Source organism: Crocodylus siamensis, chromosome 1, assembly GCF_052110815.1.
Source record: "Crocodylus siamensis isolate JL-2025a chromosome 1, ASM5211081v1, whole genome shotgun sequence".
Classification (NCBI taxonomy): domain Eukaryota; kingdom Metazoa; phylum Chordata; order Crocodylia; family Crocodylidae; genus Crocodylus; species Crocodylus siamensis.
Window position 1 is genome coordinate 256,436,226 of NC_143395.1, and position 17,047 is coordinate 256,453,272.

The 17,047-nt window shown below is 43.8% G+C and overlaps 1 protein-coding gene across 1 annotated transcript in view; it reads left to right on the top strand.

Annotated features, from left to right (window-relative positions):
- The window catches only part of PCP4 (Purkinje cell protein 4), an 85,788-nt gene that overhangs the window by 33,170 nt on the left and 35,571 nt on the right, over positions 1-17,047 (top strand). The window lies entirely within an intron of this gene.

Genomic DNA, 17,047 nt, shown 5'->3' on the forward strand with positions numbered 1-17,047 from the left:
TGGAAAATAGCATGCAAGTTGTTTCCCTGTATCAAAATACTTTTACAGGTTTTTTTTGTGCCGCTTGAGTGTAAATGGAGCTGGATGGAAATAGGATTTTTTTTCCGATCAAAAGTTTTGCTTTTACATCAACTTTCCTTCTCCCTTCCACCTCTAGACTGAGTGTTTTAGGCATAGATTTTTCAATTGTTAGACAAAGAGTTATCAATGAAGCAGCAACTTTTTCTGTGCAGAAAAAGAAAACATTTTTAAAAAATTAAAAATTGTTTAGTCAGAATCCAACTATCCAGCAAAAAGTAGTTTAAATGGAACATTTTTTACAAGACCTGGCTATAACAGAGCTGACAATTGAGGCCACTGCCAGCTTGCAGTTATTCATGAACAAGGAAAGGGCTAAATTCAGAGGGAAAAAAATGGCCCGTTTCCAGTTGCTTGCCCAGTTCTAATTGAAAGAAACTGTTCTGTATGGTCTTACTGAAAGCAGAAAAAATGAAAAAAAATCATAAGCACGTCTGTTATAGAAGTTCAACCCATTTATTTTCATAGTTGAGAGGTACAGAGAATTCATAAAAGGGTTGTCTTTTGGTCTCAGCTTTTGGGTGTTATTTTGAACAAAACCTCTGCCCATGAGGTAAGATTCAACTCTTTTTCTGTTTTATCTTCTAATTCAGGAGAGGTGACTCTTCCCTCACTGCTGTTTTACTTAATGTTATAGTGAAATGAAATCAGTTCCTGCTATATGCAATAGGCTAAAAAACCCCATGAATTAAGAAAGTAACCCATTACATTTTGCTAGTTTTAACATTTTGATTCATTAAGCCTGGAATTGCACTGACAGCAAAGTCATTTATTTCCTCAATTTAAGTAAAAAGAAGACAGAGAAAATATTTTGGTTATTGTTAGAGTGACTGGAAAAAGTTTTCTTTTGATTGTTTCACTGCACTCTGAGTTAATTTTCTTTGTGCTTCAGCTTGAAAAAAAAATTCCTATTGTCAGAGTGAAGACAGACTCTTAGATGCAAATCCTGCAGCCTTCGTGGTGCAAATTTCCCTCAGCTCTCAGTGGCAATTTTGTCTAAAAACTGAAGTTTATTCCGAAGAAAATAAGTTCTCTAGTCAAATGAGACATATGATTTTATGTGTGATACTGACAATACATTATGTACAATACAGGCAAATTGGATGTCAGTTTCATATTTTAGTATAATGTAACAGTGAAGAGAAGTGGCATATATCTAAAAAAAAAAATGGTAAAAAGCTTCAGGAGAGGTGAAAGGAAAATATCTGTTGTACCTTCCTGGACCCATATACCTGCAGTAAGGTCAGGCACACTCCTATCCTCCATGTGGAATTCAGTTTTAAACAAAATGAGGCAGAGGAGATCTGTATATATGTGTGTCTGTATGTATACATACACATACATGCACACGTACACACACACACACACACACACACACACTAGCCAATTGCCCATCATGAATGACACAGTGTTTCGGGGAGTGTTTCCATGCCCCATCCCCCATCCTGCTCACCCTTCAGGGCTGGCCATGTAAACAGTCCTGCTGCTGCCACCGCCTCCTTTTCCAGCCTCTGGGACAGCAGCTCCCTCTCCCCTGCCTGCCTCTGCTGCAGAGTAGTGGGCCTTCACCCTGCCCGAAGAGGTGGTGGCGGCTCCCTCCCTCCCCCCTGCTCACCCGCCTCCGTCTGCTCCCATGGAGCAGTGGGGCTTCCATCTGCCTGAAGTGGCACTGGCGGCTCCTCCCCCCTGCCCACTTACCTGCCTGCCTGCCTCTGCCTCCTCCCACAGAGCAGTGGGGCTTCCCTTCACCTGAGACAGTGGCTGCAGTTCCTTCCCTCCCCACCACCTCCCTCCTCCACCTCCGCCTCCTCCCACAGAGCATCAGGGCTTCCCTCCACCCAAGAAGGCAGTGGCTGTTCCCTCCCCCCTGCCTACCCTCCCACCTCTGCCTCCACCTTCTCCTGTGGAGCAGCAGGGCTTCACCTAAGGAGGTGGCGGTGGCTCCCTCCCCCCAACCCCCCACCTCTGCCTCTGCCCACGGAGCAGTGGGGCTTCCACCTCTCTGCCAGAGATGGCAGTGGCTCCCTCCCTGCCTGAGGAGGCAGAGCTCCCTGCAGCCAATCACTGATGGCCCTCTCACACGCACCATTGCCCAAGAGCATTACAGACAGACATGCAGACAGACACACAAACAGACATGGGCGACTGGTGCCTCCCAAGTCTGGGGGTGGGGGGTGGGCACTAGATCACCGATGGGGTGGGGGTCCCCCAGCAGCAGTTCACTGAGTGTGAAACTGCTGGCAGTGAAACCGGAAGTGCACTTCTGCCGGCACTTCTGGTTTTGCGATTGGCGCTTCCAGGGGGTGCATGACTAATCTCAGGGGGTGCATGTGCACCTGCATGCACCCCCTATGTGTTGCCAATGCAGACAGATATACTAAGTCCTTTATATTTTTATACACACACACACACTACAATATATATATTAAGGAAATCAGGGCCCATGTGTCTATATTTTGCCTTCATAGTTGTACACTGTGATTACTTACACAAATCAAATTATTTGGCTAATGTAGGTATTTCTATATACTCATGCTGTAAATTCTTCTTACCATGCCTTTGTCTGGAAGTCTGGAAAGTGTCAGCATTTAAGTATGTTTCTATAGCTGCTGCTCCCACCATCTATTTCTGTTGATGCTCTCTTCTCTGTCAAGATGGCACTTTCCATTTTAAAAGAAGAAAACACTGTCCTTTGGTGAAGACTGCCCAGCTGAGAGGCATCCTATGAAAAGAACTCAAAGAGTACCATTTAATAGCTTCATTGCCCTCCTTCCTCTGTTGGAGGAAACCAGAACTGGGTCAACAGGAGGTATAATATATTCACGTGTTTCATTAGTAATAAATGGAATGTTGATTTGTTGCATTGCAGTTTCTGCTCTGGGACTCTGCTGTGAGTTAAGTTATGTCGATACCGTGCTTGTGGGAAATGTATTTGGATTCCATAGCTGAGAAGACTCTGTGTTAAATGTACTGTAGGCATACAAAGGATGTTCCATTTACATCCTTTGTTTAGTATCAGTTGCTTAGTAGCAAGTATTTTGGCCACTTACACAGATTTTAGACACTTTTTCTCCCAGGAAGACATATCACTCTGAGCCTCATGCTTCATTAAACTGATACTACTTTGTAGCAGTTATCTTATTTGTTGGCTTTTGCTGAAGAGCAGCAGGAAAGGTTTGGCTTCAGAAAAGCCACTAGGTCAGAAGTTGGAAATGTTTTCTGGTGGTGGGTTGGAACAACCAGCTCCACTTGAAGACAAGTGGATGGTATTACCTGGTCACCACTGCCACTACTGCTTCTTTCTGTCACCACTACTCTCTGCTCTTACACTGACCCTTACACTAAATCACCACTTAGCTGTCACCATGGGTTTCAGCTTTCCAGGTTTGGCAAGGAGTGGAGCTGAGTAGCATTACCTGTCAATGTTTTTCAGGAACTATTTTGCCAGGGCAGAGCAAGAGTTGATCATGGCTCTGGTATACATGACAAATGTGAGCAAGGAGCCTGAGAATCCTTCCCTGTTGCTACCTGGGTACTCTATGGAGCTTCTGGGGGCACCTGACATGCTTTCTGCAAGGCAATGTCCCTGTTGATCTCTTTGACATGACAGTTTGGCATATGATATACAGCACCTTTTCCTATATTTTTATACAACAACTAGTACTGTGGGTTCCTGATCAAGACTCAATACTCTGTCCTACCAAAGAAAAAATACTGAATATTAATATTCAGCCCATCCATTTCCATCTCACTCCCTTTCAAAACAAGGGAAACTCTCTTCAACCTGTGACAGCAGGATCAGCCCTGGATGCCATTGATTGCTTCTGGGATTGAAAATTAGCTGTGGTATGGCTCAGTGTTTCATACCAAGTTAAACCAATTATTTAATTCTTAGGCTATTTCACTGTGACAGCAACATGGTGCCACAGTCTTCATTGATGTCCTGTACTAAAGGCCACTGAAGTCAATTGAAGAACTTCCATTGACTTAGTGGGCTTCAGATAAGGTGCAGCAGCCTTCTTGGACAGTATGTAAAACATTCCTGCTTAAAAAACCCCAGGGAACATCAATCACAGCAGAGAATGGGTTAGAATGAAATTATTGATAGTAAAATGTTACAATAAATTACTGCACCTGGTAGACAAAAAAAAGCCTACAGACTTACAGATAGGCACCACAAAAAATCATTTTTAATGGCATTTTATGTTTTCTAATAATTTTAATGTAGGTGCCTACAGTTATGCTCCTAAATCCATATGCAAGCCTCTAAGTAAATATGGCTTGGTTTATGTAAGTTCTGAGTAGCTGCAGCTCCCACAGACTGGGAGTTGAAGAAGGCCAGCATCTCTAGGGAGTATGTCATAATTACCTAGATGCCTTCATGTGGTTTAAACTACTGCCAAGCTAGTACACACACATGTGGGAGGCAACGGCTAAGAAGGAAGGATTCCCAGAGTTGGCAGGGGGAAACTACTGGTTCTGATTCTTCAAAAATCTCAGTTAGCAGAGCCCTAATGGTATCCTTATCATAATTTAAAGTTGCTCCCACTAGCAAAAAGTCCAGAGGGGAGATAAAAGTGTTATTACTGTCTTTGCTTCCAAGGCTAGGTACAGACATTCAGAAATCCCAAGGTGAAATTGATTTAAATTATACAGTTTTAGGTAAGCAGCATACTTTAGATCAGTAGCAAACAAAGATACATTCACTCTTTGGTGGTGGGAGGGGAAATCTTAGACCAGGTTCTGCCTTTTTTTAAACCAGTCTATGTTTGCTGAACTTCTGTTCTATTATGGGAACAGACTCATTTTCAATCACTTATACTGGTAAAAGTGTAATTTCTGTACCTGGCTCAATAGTATGAATACCACATGAGCCAAACACCACTCAGATCAGGCAAGAAAGTATCATTCATACTCTGCTTTACCAAGTTTTGAAACATTGGTGTTTTTGACTATCCTGAAGACATGTAGCAACAAAGAAATTCTGCTTTTCTCTATCCATTCTATGTGCACACTCTTCTTGTTCTCACAAATCTTGTGATGTCAGAAAGCATTTTCCATATTCAGTACTTTTCATTGCTCATTTCACTTCATATTAGCCTGAACTTTTCTTGTATAATTTAAAAGCTGTTATTATGCAGCTTTATAACTTAGCACATTTTGCAAGGGAATAATCACATCATAACCAATGATTTCTGTCTTCATATTTATAGACAACCTCCTGCTATTAAAAAAATTCCCACTTTTGAACAAACAAGATAAAATTACTATTTTATGTACTTTTGAGCTACTTTCTTCATGTGCCAGATTTACCCTCAAAGATTTAATATCTCTACAATTACAAAATACATTTTCACATGATGATTGCTATGGCTTCCTGGGAGAGAAATCAAAAGGAAAATAGATCAGTTGGCTCATTTGGCTTGGTAGAACATGATTCTCAGCTGATCAGTTAGGCTTCTCAAGAAGATGCTTTTCTTTTCTTCCACTTCCTACTTCCTTTTTAAGTACTTGCTTATTCAGCCTATGAGATCTGCTTCATGGAATCCAGAGGCATGATGGAGACCTTTATTCTAGGTTCCCATACTCTCTAAAGGTCATAATACTTCATGGCCACAAGGGAAATTTTGCTTGATGAACTCAAGGTGTGAGTTGTATAGATACAGGATCACAGGAACATAAGGTTGGAAGGGACCTCATGAAGTCTTCTGGTCCAGCTCCCTGGTCAAGGCAGGACCACCCCTGACCAAACCATCCCTGCTAAGTGCCTATCTAACATGCTTTTGAAAATTTCCAGACATGGAGATTGCTCAACCCCTCTATATAGCTGTCCAATGTTTGATTGTTGTCATAGTCAGAAAATTCTTCATCATGTATCAATTTCCTTTACTGCCGTTCGAGGCCATTGCATCTAGTTCTGTGCCCTACAGCCAAAGAGAAGATAAAATCACTATCTACTTTATAATCTCCCTTCAGGCATTTGAAGGCTGTTATCAAATCCTCCTCAGTCTTCTGTATTCCAGATTAAGGCCTTCTACTGTATCTATTTTAGTCTTTGGCTACGCTGTTTTTATAACTGTAATAAAGCAGTCTGACATCACTGAAATCTGGGTGTTTGTAATCTTTATAGAACCTGTAAAGAAGCCATCATGTTTTATACCTGAACAGGATACGAATATTGATAAGAATAGAAATATCCATCACAGTTCTCCAGTTAGGTGCCATAATGGACACCTAGCACATGGCTAAGTGGACGCAGTCCATTTCATAAGAGCTTGAACCACCAAAGACTTAGGGAGACCTTGAGCAATGCAGCAGAGCTTGAGCTACAGAGGGCCCCTATGGCATTGTTGTTACTGTACTGTCATTTAGTACTTCCTTTTGAAGGAACTAAATGATAGCACAGTAACAGTCCATATTGTGCCGTGCTGGTGGCCCACAGTTATTTTTAGCTGCTCCATTGCTACGGTGATGCAGTGTCACGTGTAGATCACTCTTAAAATATTTTGTGCTCAAATGGTCTAGCCTTTGCTTTCATGTCCTTTTGTTACAAGGGAGGTTAAAAATTGAGCTGAAACTTTGCAAGACTTTGGGGTTTTTTATGCTTCCTTCAAATGCTGCTTATTTGGCAAAAGGTGCATGAGGTCTGACAAGCAGTTGCTGAATCATGGTAAAAATACTTCCAGACTGTTGATCTCTCTGGTCTGTCACTCCATAACACCAGTTATGAGTTCAGTAAGGTGATCCTGCATGAAACAAATTAATGCCATCTTTTCTGGGATTTAGGTAGAATGACAAAGGGAAGTGAGTCTGTAGTTATGCTTTTCTTCTATGCCACATCTTCCCCATTGTATTTTGCCAGGGTCATCTGATACAGATTTCTCAGAAGTGGTGCTTAATAGGATGTGATCTCCCAGTCCATAATGTACACCTTTCTCCTTCTTTTTACTTCAGATTCATATGCCCTAAAGGACCCAACTCTCAATCATCTTACACCCTTCACAACCTAACTGATTTCAGTTGGGATGCAAGAACCATAATTCAGCATAGAATTGGGCTCCATGTCCCAACTCCATTTCTTAAAAGTGTAAAAAATACACCTGTAAACAATGTCCTTAGGCACATGTATGGCCACTAAGTAAATACAAACCCATGACTAAATCAGTATGGAAAAGGTCTCTCAGTCTTTAGCACATTTATCTGTATGTAATGTTTGTCACACTGAATGGTCATACACAAGAGGACTAGTGGGAAAAAAGGCCTAAAAGTCCAAGTGGATCCTGCACCATCTTTCATAGCTCAACATACGTAGGGTCTTTCAGTTGTAAAATGATGGTCCTATAAATATAATGGTTTTCAGTCTCTTCTTCTTCGGAGGTGAAGTTATACATGAACTATATATCCCTTCCTAGGAGAGTTTCTACTTTCCAGGGACAGGCCTAACTACAATTCAGGCTAGAGGACCACTGCAGGTTGGTCCAACAGTCAAGGATCTTCTATAAAACTTTCAAACCACATCTTGCTATATATGCATGAAAAACAATCCACACCTTTTGTACTGAAATTACATACTCATGTATGAAGTGACCATCTGATTTTTCTGGAGTTGACTGCTTGAGGGATTCTAAAACTGCAAAATATACGAATAAAACATTTCCAGTTGCATTAGGGACAGAGAATGCTGTTCTTGTTTCTTTCTTCTCTTTTATGGCTAGCTTTACACTGCTTTTTATGTTACATTGCACCTGAATATTTTATCAAATAATAAGGGAACTTTCAATTCCAAATGTTTTCTTAACCAGCACCTCATTAACAGTTGCATCAGTTAGAACAATGCATCAGTGATGGTTTGGTCACTGTTTTCTCTTCATACCTTCAAAGACGTTTTCAGTTCATATATCATTTATAATACACTATGATTTCATCAGTTGACTACATTGTCTAGTACAAAGAATATAGGAGTATACATCAAGTATGTGTGCAAGTTGTTTTACCCAATGAATCTTTTACATATATATATATTTCCTGAATCACATTAAAATAAAAAAGTCCTGTCTTATCTGGTTCAACATTACCAGAAAAGCAAACTAAACTCAGAAATCCCTAAGGAAAAACAAAACAAACAATAACAATAACAACAGCAACAACAATAATGAAGCATTTAAGAAAGCGTTTGAGAAGCCGAAATCAATCTTAAATGGTTTTAGAATATAAACCTAATTTAAACTATAAGTCTAGCATTCTTCCTTTAAAGCCCCCACAAGTATCCTGTGGATAACTGAAACCTTTGAGACAGAAGAAACCCTCATGCCTGACTCTTCTGCTTCATAGCTATCTGTCAAGGTACTTATATGGTCCTTACCAACCCCATAACCGAGTGCCTTCCAAGTATTTAAAAGTAGAGATCATAGAATCATAGAATCACTGAGTGGGAAGGGACCTAGACAGATCATCTAGTCCAAGCCCCTGCCATGGGCAGGAAGGAGCACTGGGGGTGGCAGGGGTCATGAGACCCCAGCCAGGTGCCTACCCAGTCTCCTCTTGAAGATCTCCAGGGAAGGTGAGAGCACCACCTCCCTGGGAAGCCTATTTCAGGCTCTGGCCACCCTTACAGTGAAGTAGTTCTTCCTAATATCCAACCTAAACCTATCCTCCCTCAGCTTGTGGCCATTGCTCCTGGTGACTCCAAGGGGGACCCTGGTGAACAGATTTTCCCCGAGTCCCTGCTGGTGGCCCCTGATAAGGTTGTAGGCAGCCACAAGATCCCCCCTCAGTCTCCTTTTGTGGAGACAGAAGAGATTCAGGTCCCTCAGTCTCTTCTCATAAGGCTGGCCATGGAGGCCCCCAACCATACGAGTGGCCTCCTCTGGACCCTCTCCAGGTTCTCCACGTTCCTCTTGAAGTGCGGTGCCCAGAAGTGGACACAGTACTCCAGCTGCAGCCTGACCAGTGCCGCGTAGAGGGGGAGCAAGACCTCTCTGGACCTGTTAGTGATATCCCTGTTGATGCAGGACAGGGTGCGGTTGGCTCTGCTATTGCTTCATTGCATTGGCAACTCATATTCATCCTGGAGTCAATCATGACTCCAAGATCCCTCTCTGTCTCTGTGCTGCTGAGAGGGTCAGCCCCTAACCTATAACCATAATGCTGGTTCCCTCTCCCCAGGTGCAGCACCCTGCACTTGTCCTTGTTGAACCGCATCCTGTTCAGATTCGCCCACTTCTCCAACCTATCCAGGTCTGCCTGGATGCGGTCCCTGCCTGCCGGTGTATTCACTTTACCCCACAGCTTGGTGTCATCAGCAAACTTGAACAGGATGCTCCCCACACCCTCGTCCAGGTCGCTAATGAAGATGTTGAACAGCATCAGCCCTAGGACCGAGCCCTGGGGGACTCCGCTGCCCACACCCTCCCAGGTCAACATTGACCCATCCACCACCACGCTCTGGGTGCACCCCTGGAGCCAGTTTGCCACCCATGTGACTATGCATTCATCAATGCCGCAGTCCCTCAGCTTGCCCACCAGAGATAACAATAACATTCTCTGTCTCTATCCATCTCTTTCTTTCCAGCTTGCAGCAGGAAAAAAAATAACTGCTTTATAGGTTTTTTGTTTCTTTGCTTCCTTATGCTTACATGTATGAACCATAATGCCTGCATACAACTGGATTTACCTACATGCATACCGGCCTGTGTATAAGAAATACCCTAAATGCTTAAGAACTTTAGAAGTGCTCTACTGGATGGAACCATAGCTCATGCCACAGTCCAGTATCTTGTCTTCAACAGTGGTAAGTAGCATATGCTTTAGAGTAAGAATAGTAGAAGCCAGGTGAGTGTAGGGCAATGCATTTCCTGCCATACCTAGTCAATCACTATGGAAAGGTGACATCACTGACTGTTAAGCTCAATAGCCCTTGATGGACCTACTCACCTTAACTTTGCCCAACCCCTGTTTGAACCCTCTTGTGCCTGGTATTCACAACATCCTGTCGCAATGAGTTTCATGGGTTAATTACACATCATTAAAAAAAAAATTCCTTTAGTTTGCTTTAAACCTACTTCCTTATGATTTCGTCAGATGTTCCCTAGTTCTTGTATTGTGAGACAGTGGGCACGTTTACATGAGACACTTTACTGTGCAGTAGACTAATCTACTGCACAATAAAGTGTCACCATCTATACATGTGTGGCATTTACGGCACAGTAAATTAGTCTACTATGCAGTTAGCTAATACCTGTAAATACAGATTCTAGATTAACTGCACAGTAGTTATTGTGAAGCAGCATTTATGTAGACACTGAATGGGAGCAGAATTTGCTCCCAGTCAGTTGCACCAATAAAGAGCCACAGGGGACGGGAGAGTTCTCTGTCCCTGTTCCTGGCACTGATCAGCTCCTGGAGCTGGGAGTTGATCAGTGCTAGGACAGGGTCAGTCTCGGCCCCACCCCTCCCCCCTGCCCTGTCTCAATGCTGTGTGGCTTCTGGCTCCCCAGAGGAGCTGGGAGTTAAGTAGCACTGGGATTGGGAAGATCTATGCTTCCCCACTCAGCCAGGGGCTATCCAGGAGCTGTCCCACTTCTGCAGCAGCTGCCAGCAAGCCCCTGGCTAGGTGGGGATTCCAGGAGTAGAACAGGTGTCAGCCAGACCCCCACTGGGTGGGGAATCCCCAACTAACCAGGGGCTCACTGATAGCTTCCCCAGAAGTGGAACAGCTCCTGGCCAGCCCCCAGCTGGGTGGGGAAGCCCTGCTGGGCATTGGGCTCACTGGCAGCTATGTATCCCACTGTGCACAAGGCCCGGAGCCCTCCCAATGTGCATGGGGCCAGAAGACAGCTGCCATTGCAGCTGATAAAGCTCTTTTGGCCTCAGGCACATTGGGATTGGCCCCTGTGGCCCCTGCCAGCCTCTGAGCTAGCACCTTGGGGGAGCCTGGCGATCCCCTGGCTGTTGCAGGGGGGCAGTGCAAGACAGGAGCAGCTCTGTACCAGGTTGCTCCCACTGGGAGCAGATTTGCTTCCAACAGGATGCACATGTAGATGCACTCCTGGGGAAGTCTTACTGCACATTATTTTACTGCACAGTCAGCCTATATTGCATTAATAGCACATGTAGATGCACCCAGTAAATAACAGTTCTATATTCACTTTTTCCCTACCATTAATGATTATATAAATCTGCATCATAGTCCTGCTCAATTGGCTCTTCACCAGGCTGAAGAGCTTAGCCTATTTAGTCCCTCCTCATATGGAAGCTATCCCATACTTCTCATCTTCATTGTTGCCCTGCTCTCTACTTTTCCTAGTTCTGTTGTATCCTTGTCCAGATGTGGTAACCAGAACCCCAGTTTTCTGGGTGCAACATTAGCTTATATAATGGCATAATTATGTTTTCTGTTTTGTCTTCAATTGCTTTCCTAAAATTTTCTAACATTTTATTTGCTTTCTTGACCACTGCTACACATTAAGCCAATGTTTTTAGAGGATTCTTCACAATGGCTCCAACATCACTTCCCTGACAATTAATGGTTAATTCAGAGACCATCACAGAATGTGTTTTATATGTGTACATGCATAGAGTTATTTTTCCCATGTGTTACTTTGCACTTATCAATGTTAACATTTATTTGCTACTTTGTTACCCACTTGGTTATGTGTGATCATTCTGTAATTTCACCAACTGCTTTCAAATTGACTATCCAGAATAATGGTTTTCCTTTGGTCCTCTGACTGTAAGGCTGAGTTGAGTGACAGTTTGCATATTTTTTTCTGACAATTCTGCAAGTTTACATTTGAGTTTCTTCAGAACCTTTGTGTGAGTGATAGCTGCTCCTAGTGAGTTTATTTCAAGTTACCAATTTGGTCTAAATCATTACATACTTTCACCTGAATTTGAGCTAATTCTTCATATTTACCCACCAAGATAAGTACTTCCAAGCTGGCCACGTACAAAAGTTTAGCCACATTCCTAAAAATGTTGGCTATAACAAGCTTATCTTGTGTGAAACACTGCTTGCTCCTTTGCATCTGACTTGCAGCACAGAAGTGGCAGGCAGTTATCAGAAAGAAGGTAGGAGATCTTTATTGCTTATTGTAATTTATGATTTCATTAAGGCTACTGTGCATAATGACAGAGACAAGGGCCCCTTGGAGATAGATGGTATATACATCAGAGACATATAAGAGCATGTCTGTACTGACATTGTGGTACACCTGGGAGCACTGCCCTGAAGCAAGCCTCTCACTCACTCTTGTTTTATGTTTTCCAGTTCTCCTAAATGAAGCAGTTAGCTGCCTTACAGCAGCCCTGAGCACATGCCCAGAGCATTCTTGGACTCCCTGTCTCAAAAATGCTTACTGGTATGGACTCAGGGCCTCTCTGCCACATTTCTAGGTTTTGGCATGTGTGGAGTGGATTGCGCTCCTAAGCACATCATAGAGACAGTGTCTTAGGGACCCTAAAAATGGCCCTGCCAGGGGCACCTGTGCCAAGAGCAGATTTACAGGAGGCACCAGAGGACACTCCCCAAGGAGTCCAAACCATGGGGGTTGCTAGAACTGCTGTGTGAGGTGTCTGTGCAGCATCCCTGAACTTATACTGATTTGGCTGCTACAGTCACAATGCAGTAACCCTGTGCCAAGCAGCAGCAACCCTGAGGGGTCTCCAAGTGAGGTAAAACTTGCTTGCATCTCCCCTTGGTTCCACATAACCTTTCCTCTTCCCTCTCCCCAACCCTTGCTGAAGGTGCTGAAACAGTTGGTTATGCCTCTGCCCTGGAGAATATACACTCTAAATAGACAAAAGATACAATAGATGGCAATAGAAGCAGAGGCAGTGTCTTGACCAGCTTCTCATTGCAAGTTACCAGAGCCAAACATAGAATGTGTGTTACTTGACTCCCAAGCCAGTGCTCTCTCACTTTTCCCTAGACCCAGAGGCATAGCCAGGCAACTCCATACCCTGGTCAAACATGTGACACCTGGGGCAGTGCCAGCTGCTACAGTGTCAATTACAGCAGTGTGATCAGCTGCTGCTGCAGTCATAAGTATTTTTCTGCCCCCCTTCCCCCACCCTACAAAGGTGGTGCCTGGGTCTACTGCCTCAGTTGTCCCACCCCTTAGTTATGCTACTGCCTAGACCACACTGGTTCTAGGATTAGCTTCCTCATACACCCTTGTATGGACATTAGAGAACATGGTGACTTTGATTACATCTTTCTGGATTTGGACTGTCCTTTTTGCTTCCTCATTTTTCCTTTTAGTTTATGGTCCCTGCTTTTGAATCCAGTGACAGTTTTCCTTAGTTTGGACTTTTTATTATGTCAGAATCAATATGAGCTCTCATTTGGAGAGGCACTTTGTATGTTAGTTATTAATAGAAATAAATAAATAAAGGCTTTCCACAGTTCGTCAGTTTTTGTCTCTTGCATTGCTCAGAAACATGTTTAAATTCCTGTCAAATGTTAACAAGGAAGGGTGGCACTAAGTTAAACCCTGGACAAGCACCATATATATATATTTTTGCAATCAGATTTTAATTATCAGTGTGCTGCTTCACTTCACACATCAGGAAAAAACTGAAACTGCTTCTTCCAATCCAAACATACTGGGTACATCTACACATGTGCTTTACTGTGGAGTTGACTAATTAGTTCCACAATAAAGCATCACTGTCTAGGATGAAGTGGGAGCACTCTTCATTCCTGTTAAAACAGTTCCACATTGCAGAAAAAAGAAAAAGATTTACTGAGGCAGCAAGTCAAAAGGAAGCACAACCCTTGATTGCAATGGCTAGAGCAATCCTGAAACAATCATTGGATAAAATGCATAAACAGGCTTGGGAACAGGGACTGGAGGGTATGTCTCCTCTTCTTTGGGCAAATGCTTGAATTGAGCGTCTGTTGCCATGTTCTCTTTTGTTTTTTGTTTTTCTTTCTGATCCAGTGAATCTTGGTTTCTTTTATTCTAATTGAAACATCTTCCACTGGAAATGAGGTAAGTAGCCTTGCCCTCCTACACTCTCTTCCCTTCTCTTCTGAGAGGAAGGAGGGGTGGATATGAATCCCTTCAGGCAGAGCAGGCAATTGAACTTGACTTCTACTTTGTTGATGAGTGCTCTAACCACAGACTATTGTATAACACGGTGATGTCAAACTGGCAGCCTGAAGGCTGCATCCAGCACAAGGTGCTAGCATACAGGTGTGGGACTCCTACCCAACTGCTGCTGCCCTTATTGCTGCAGCTGCTGCAGAACTGGTGATGGCCTTGGTATAACAAGGAAGGCTTCTTCTCCAGTAATCTTTTAAAAGAAAATATCAGTCACCACTCCATGTTGCATGACACCTGATCCTGTAGAGGTGTGTGCTGCATGTTGTTTGGAAATGCCTAATGAATCTAGGCCATTGGCAGACTGAGGTGGGAAAGTGCAAATTGTTGGGGCCTGTTTGGGATTAGGCATGTGGTCACTGTTGAGCTTCTGAGCAGTACCAAGAGTGAGGCACTTCTGGACACAACCAGGAATAGTGTGTTAGGTGCCTGAGGAACTTTGAAGTCCAAATGTATGGCACATACAGAATTCAGGCATGTCCAGGAGTTGGGGGGCAGCTGAGCAGGTTTTCAGGCTCTGTGTTTTGGATTTTGGCGTCTTAATCCTACCTATATCATAAATTGGGTACTGGAGTTCTTCTTTGGATCTGGCCTATTGTATCTCTCTACCCACCAGATATCAGGATCTATCTTAATTGCTTCTCTACTTAGCATGGGTGACTGGTGCCTCCTGAGACTGGGGAGGCAGTTTGTGGGTGGCAGCATCAGTGGTGGAGTGTCAAGCAGTGACAGCCAGTAGAAGCTGGCAGTGACGTCAGCAAGGGGGTGGCGAGCAGCAAATTCCTGCAGAAGCCAGCGGCGGCCAATCTTGGGTGGGGGCATGTACTCCCCTGTGCCCCCCTCCCCCACCATCACCAATACCACTTAGTGAACATCTACTCACTTGCATCTTTTTCCATCTTCTTTTTCTGTCTCTAATGCATCAAGTCAGCACCTGTCGTTCCAGATGTATCTCAGAATCCTTTCAAATGTTTTCCATGTTACTTTAGCATGGGCACTGACTTAATCAGCACAAAAGACTACACACCCTCTGAGTCCACAAGCCAACAGCTGCCCTCAGATAAGCTGGAAATGGCAGCTTTCCAGCTGCTGACACTAGTCCAGATGGTGGCTTGGCTTGTATAGTTGCACTCTTGTATCCTATCTCTTACTGCAGATAGCAATGTAGGAAAGAGACAGCTTTGCCTGAGGCTTCTGCCTTTCTTGCCCCAGTGAAAGTAGACAATGCGTAAGGAGACATTGTGTAAGGAGATAGCTTCCAAAAATTGGCAGATGCACAGACTTAGGGCCTCATGCTGTAAGACAAACAAATGTTAATTGGCTTAGTGTTGTTCAACTTCATGGAACAATCACACCTAAGGCTAAAAAATCTTCTCTGTCTGTCCCTGACCTGTACAGCTGTGACCTGTTGCACCCTGGTGTCTCTGCCATGACTCAGGAGGGGCCACTGTATCTGCAAATGCTGAAAGACTTCAACTTGGGTGGAATAGCTGTGGAGAGTGTACGCACCTTAATGGAACAGAAACAAAATTAAGTGGATTAGAGATAATCCTACCTTGGAGTCACATAACATTAAGATGAATAATGAGTGCTTTAAGCTACTTAAAAGATGTTAACTTGCAGACAATCTAGGGGTAAATAGCTCCAGACAACACCTAAAATTACTGTTTAACAAGGCCCCTGGGGTATATCTACAGATAACAATGCAATACTGTATAGACCTAGCCTTAGACGGTCTTTGGAAGTGTGGCCTGGGAAAGGTGAGCCCTGTATATTTCTGTTGCTGAAGAATCAAAGTTATTAAGGGAAGGTAGCTGGAAGATGGCATTGTTGTGGCTGTCTCACTTGGATATTTTCCTTTCTTGGTGGAAATAATGTATGTGTCATCTTACAAAACTGCCTACCCAAAATTCTGTCTCTGACAGAAGTACATGGATAAAGCTGTGTGTGGGGGAGAAGTCTTCACAATTCTTACTCTGTCAATACTTTTTCTGCATTTTCATAAGCTGTAAGTGCCTCTGGAGCTGCGAAACATAAGGGTGTTAGATATCTTGTGGCACCCTTAGATGGTGCAGTGCCAGAAAGTTAAGTGCCTTGGCCCTGGAAAGTGATCCAAATCAGCAAGGTTATGTACCTTGGATTCTTAGCAGGATGATGGAGAGAGTTAGGCATCTAGGAATGACCCAGAGCATTTGGTACTGAGCAGAAAGGCATATAGAGCTAACTTATAGGAAAAACTAGGCATAACACTGTATCTGGATTTCTGGCCCTCCTTAGGTAACCTGTATCTGAATCAAGGATGACTCTGTCATCTTTGTATTCAAAGAACTGAGAAGGGAGGTGCCTACCTGACCTGGACACGGGGACTGTGCAAAGCTTTGGTCCCTGATTCAATTCGGTGGAGATTTGGCCTGATTTAATGGCCAAATCTCCAAATCCAAATTGAATCAGAAGACCCTTTAATCTCTCCAAATTGAATCGGAACCCTCCGAATTGATTCAGACATAGACACAGCTTTAAATGCTTTTTTCTATAAACCCCTAAGTAGCAGGTGGCTTGTGAATGCTGCAATGCTGGGGTTCATGAAGCATCCTAAAGGATCATGGGGAGCTCCTCCAAGTGCTCAGCAGCTGACCCAGAAGTGGACCAGAAGCACTTTCAGTCCACTTCTGGGTCCACCAGAAAGCATGCTAGGGGGCTCCCCTGCGCCCCCCTGGCTCAGCAACTGGTGCCTCCTGGGTATTTAGGGGGGCACCAAGGGTCCCCCTGTGACCGATTGCCAAGCCAGGAAGGGTGCAGGGGGACCTCCCCAGCGCGTTCCCCAGTGGACCCAGAAGTGGACTGGAAGTACTTCCGGTCCACTT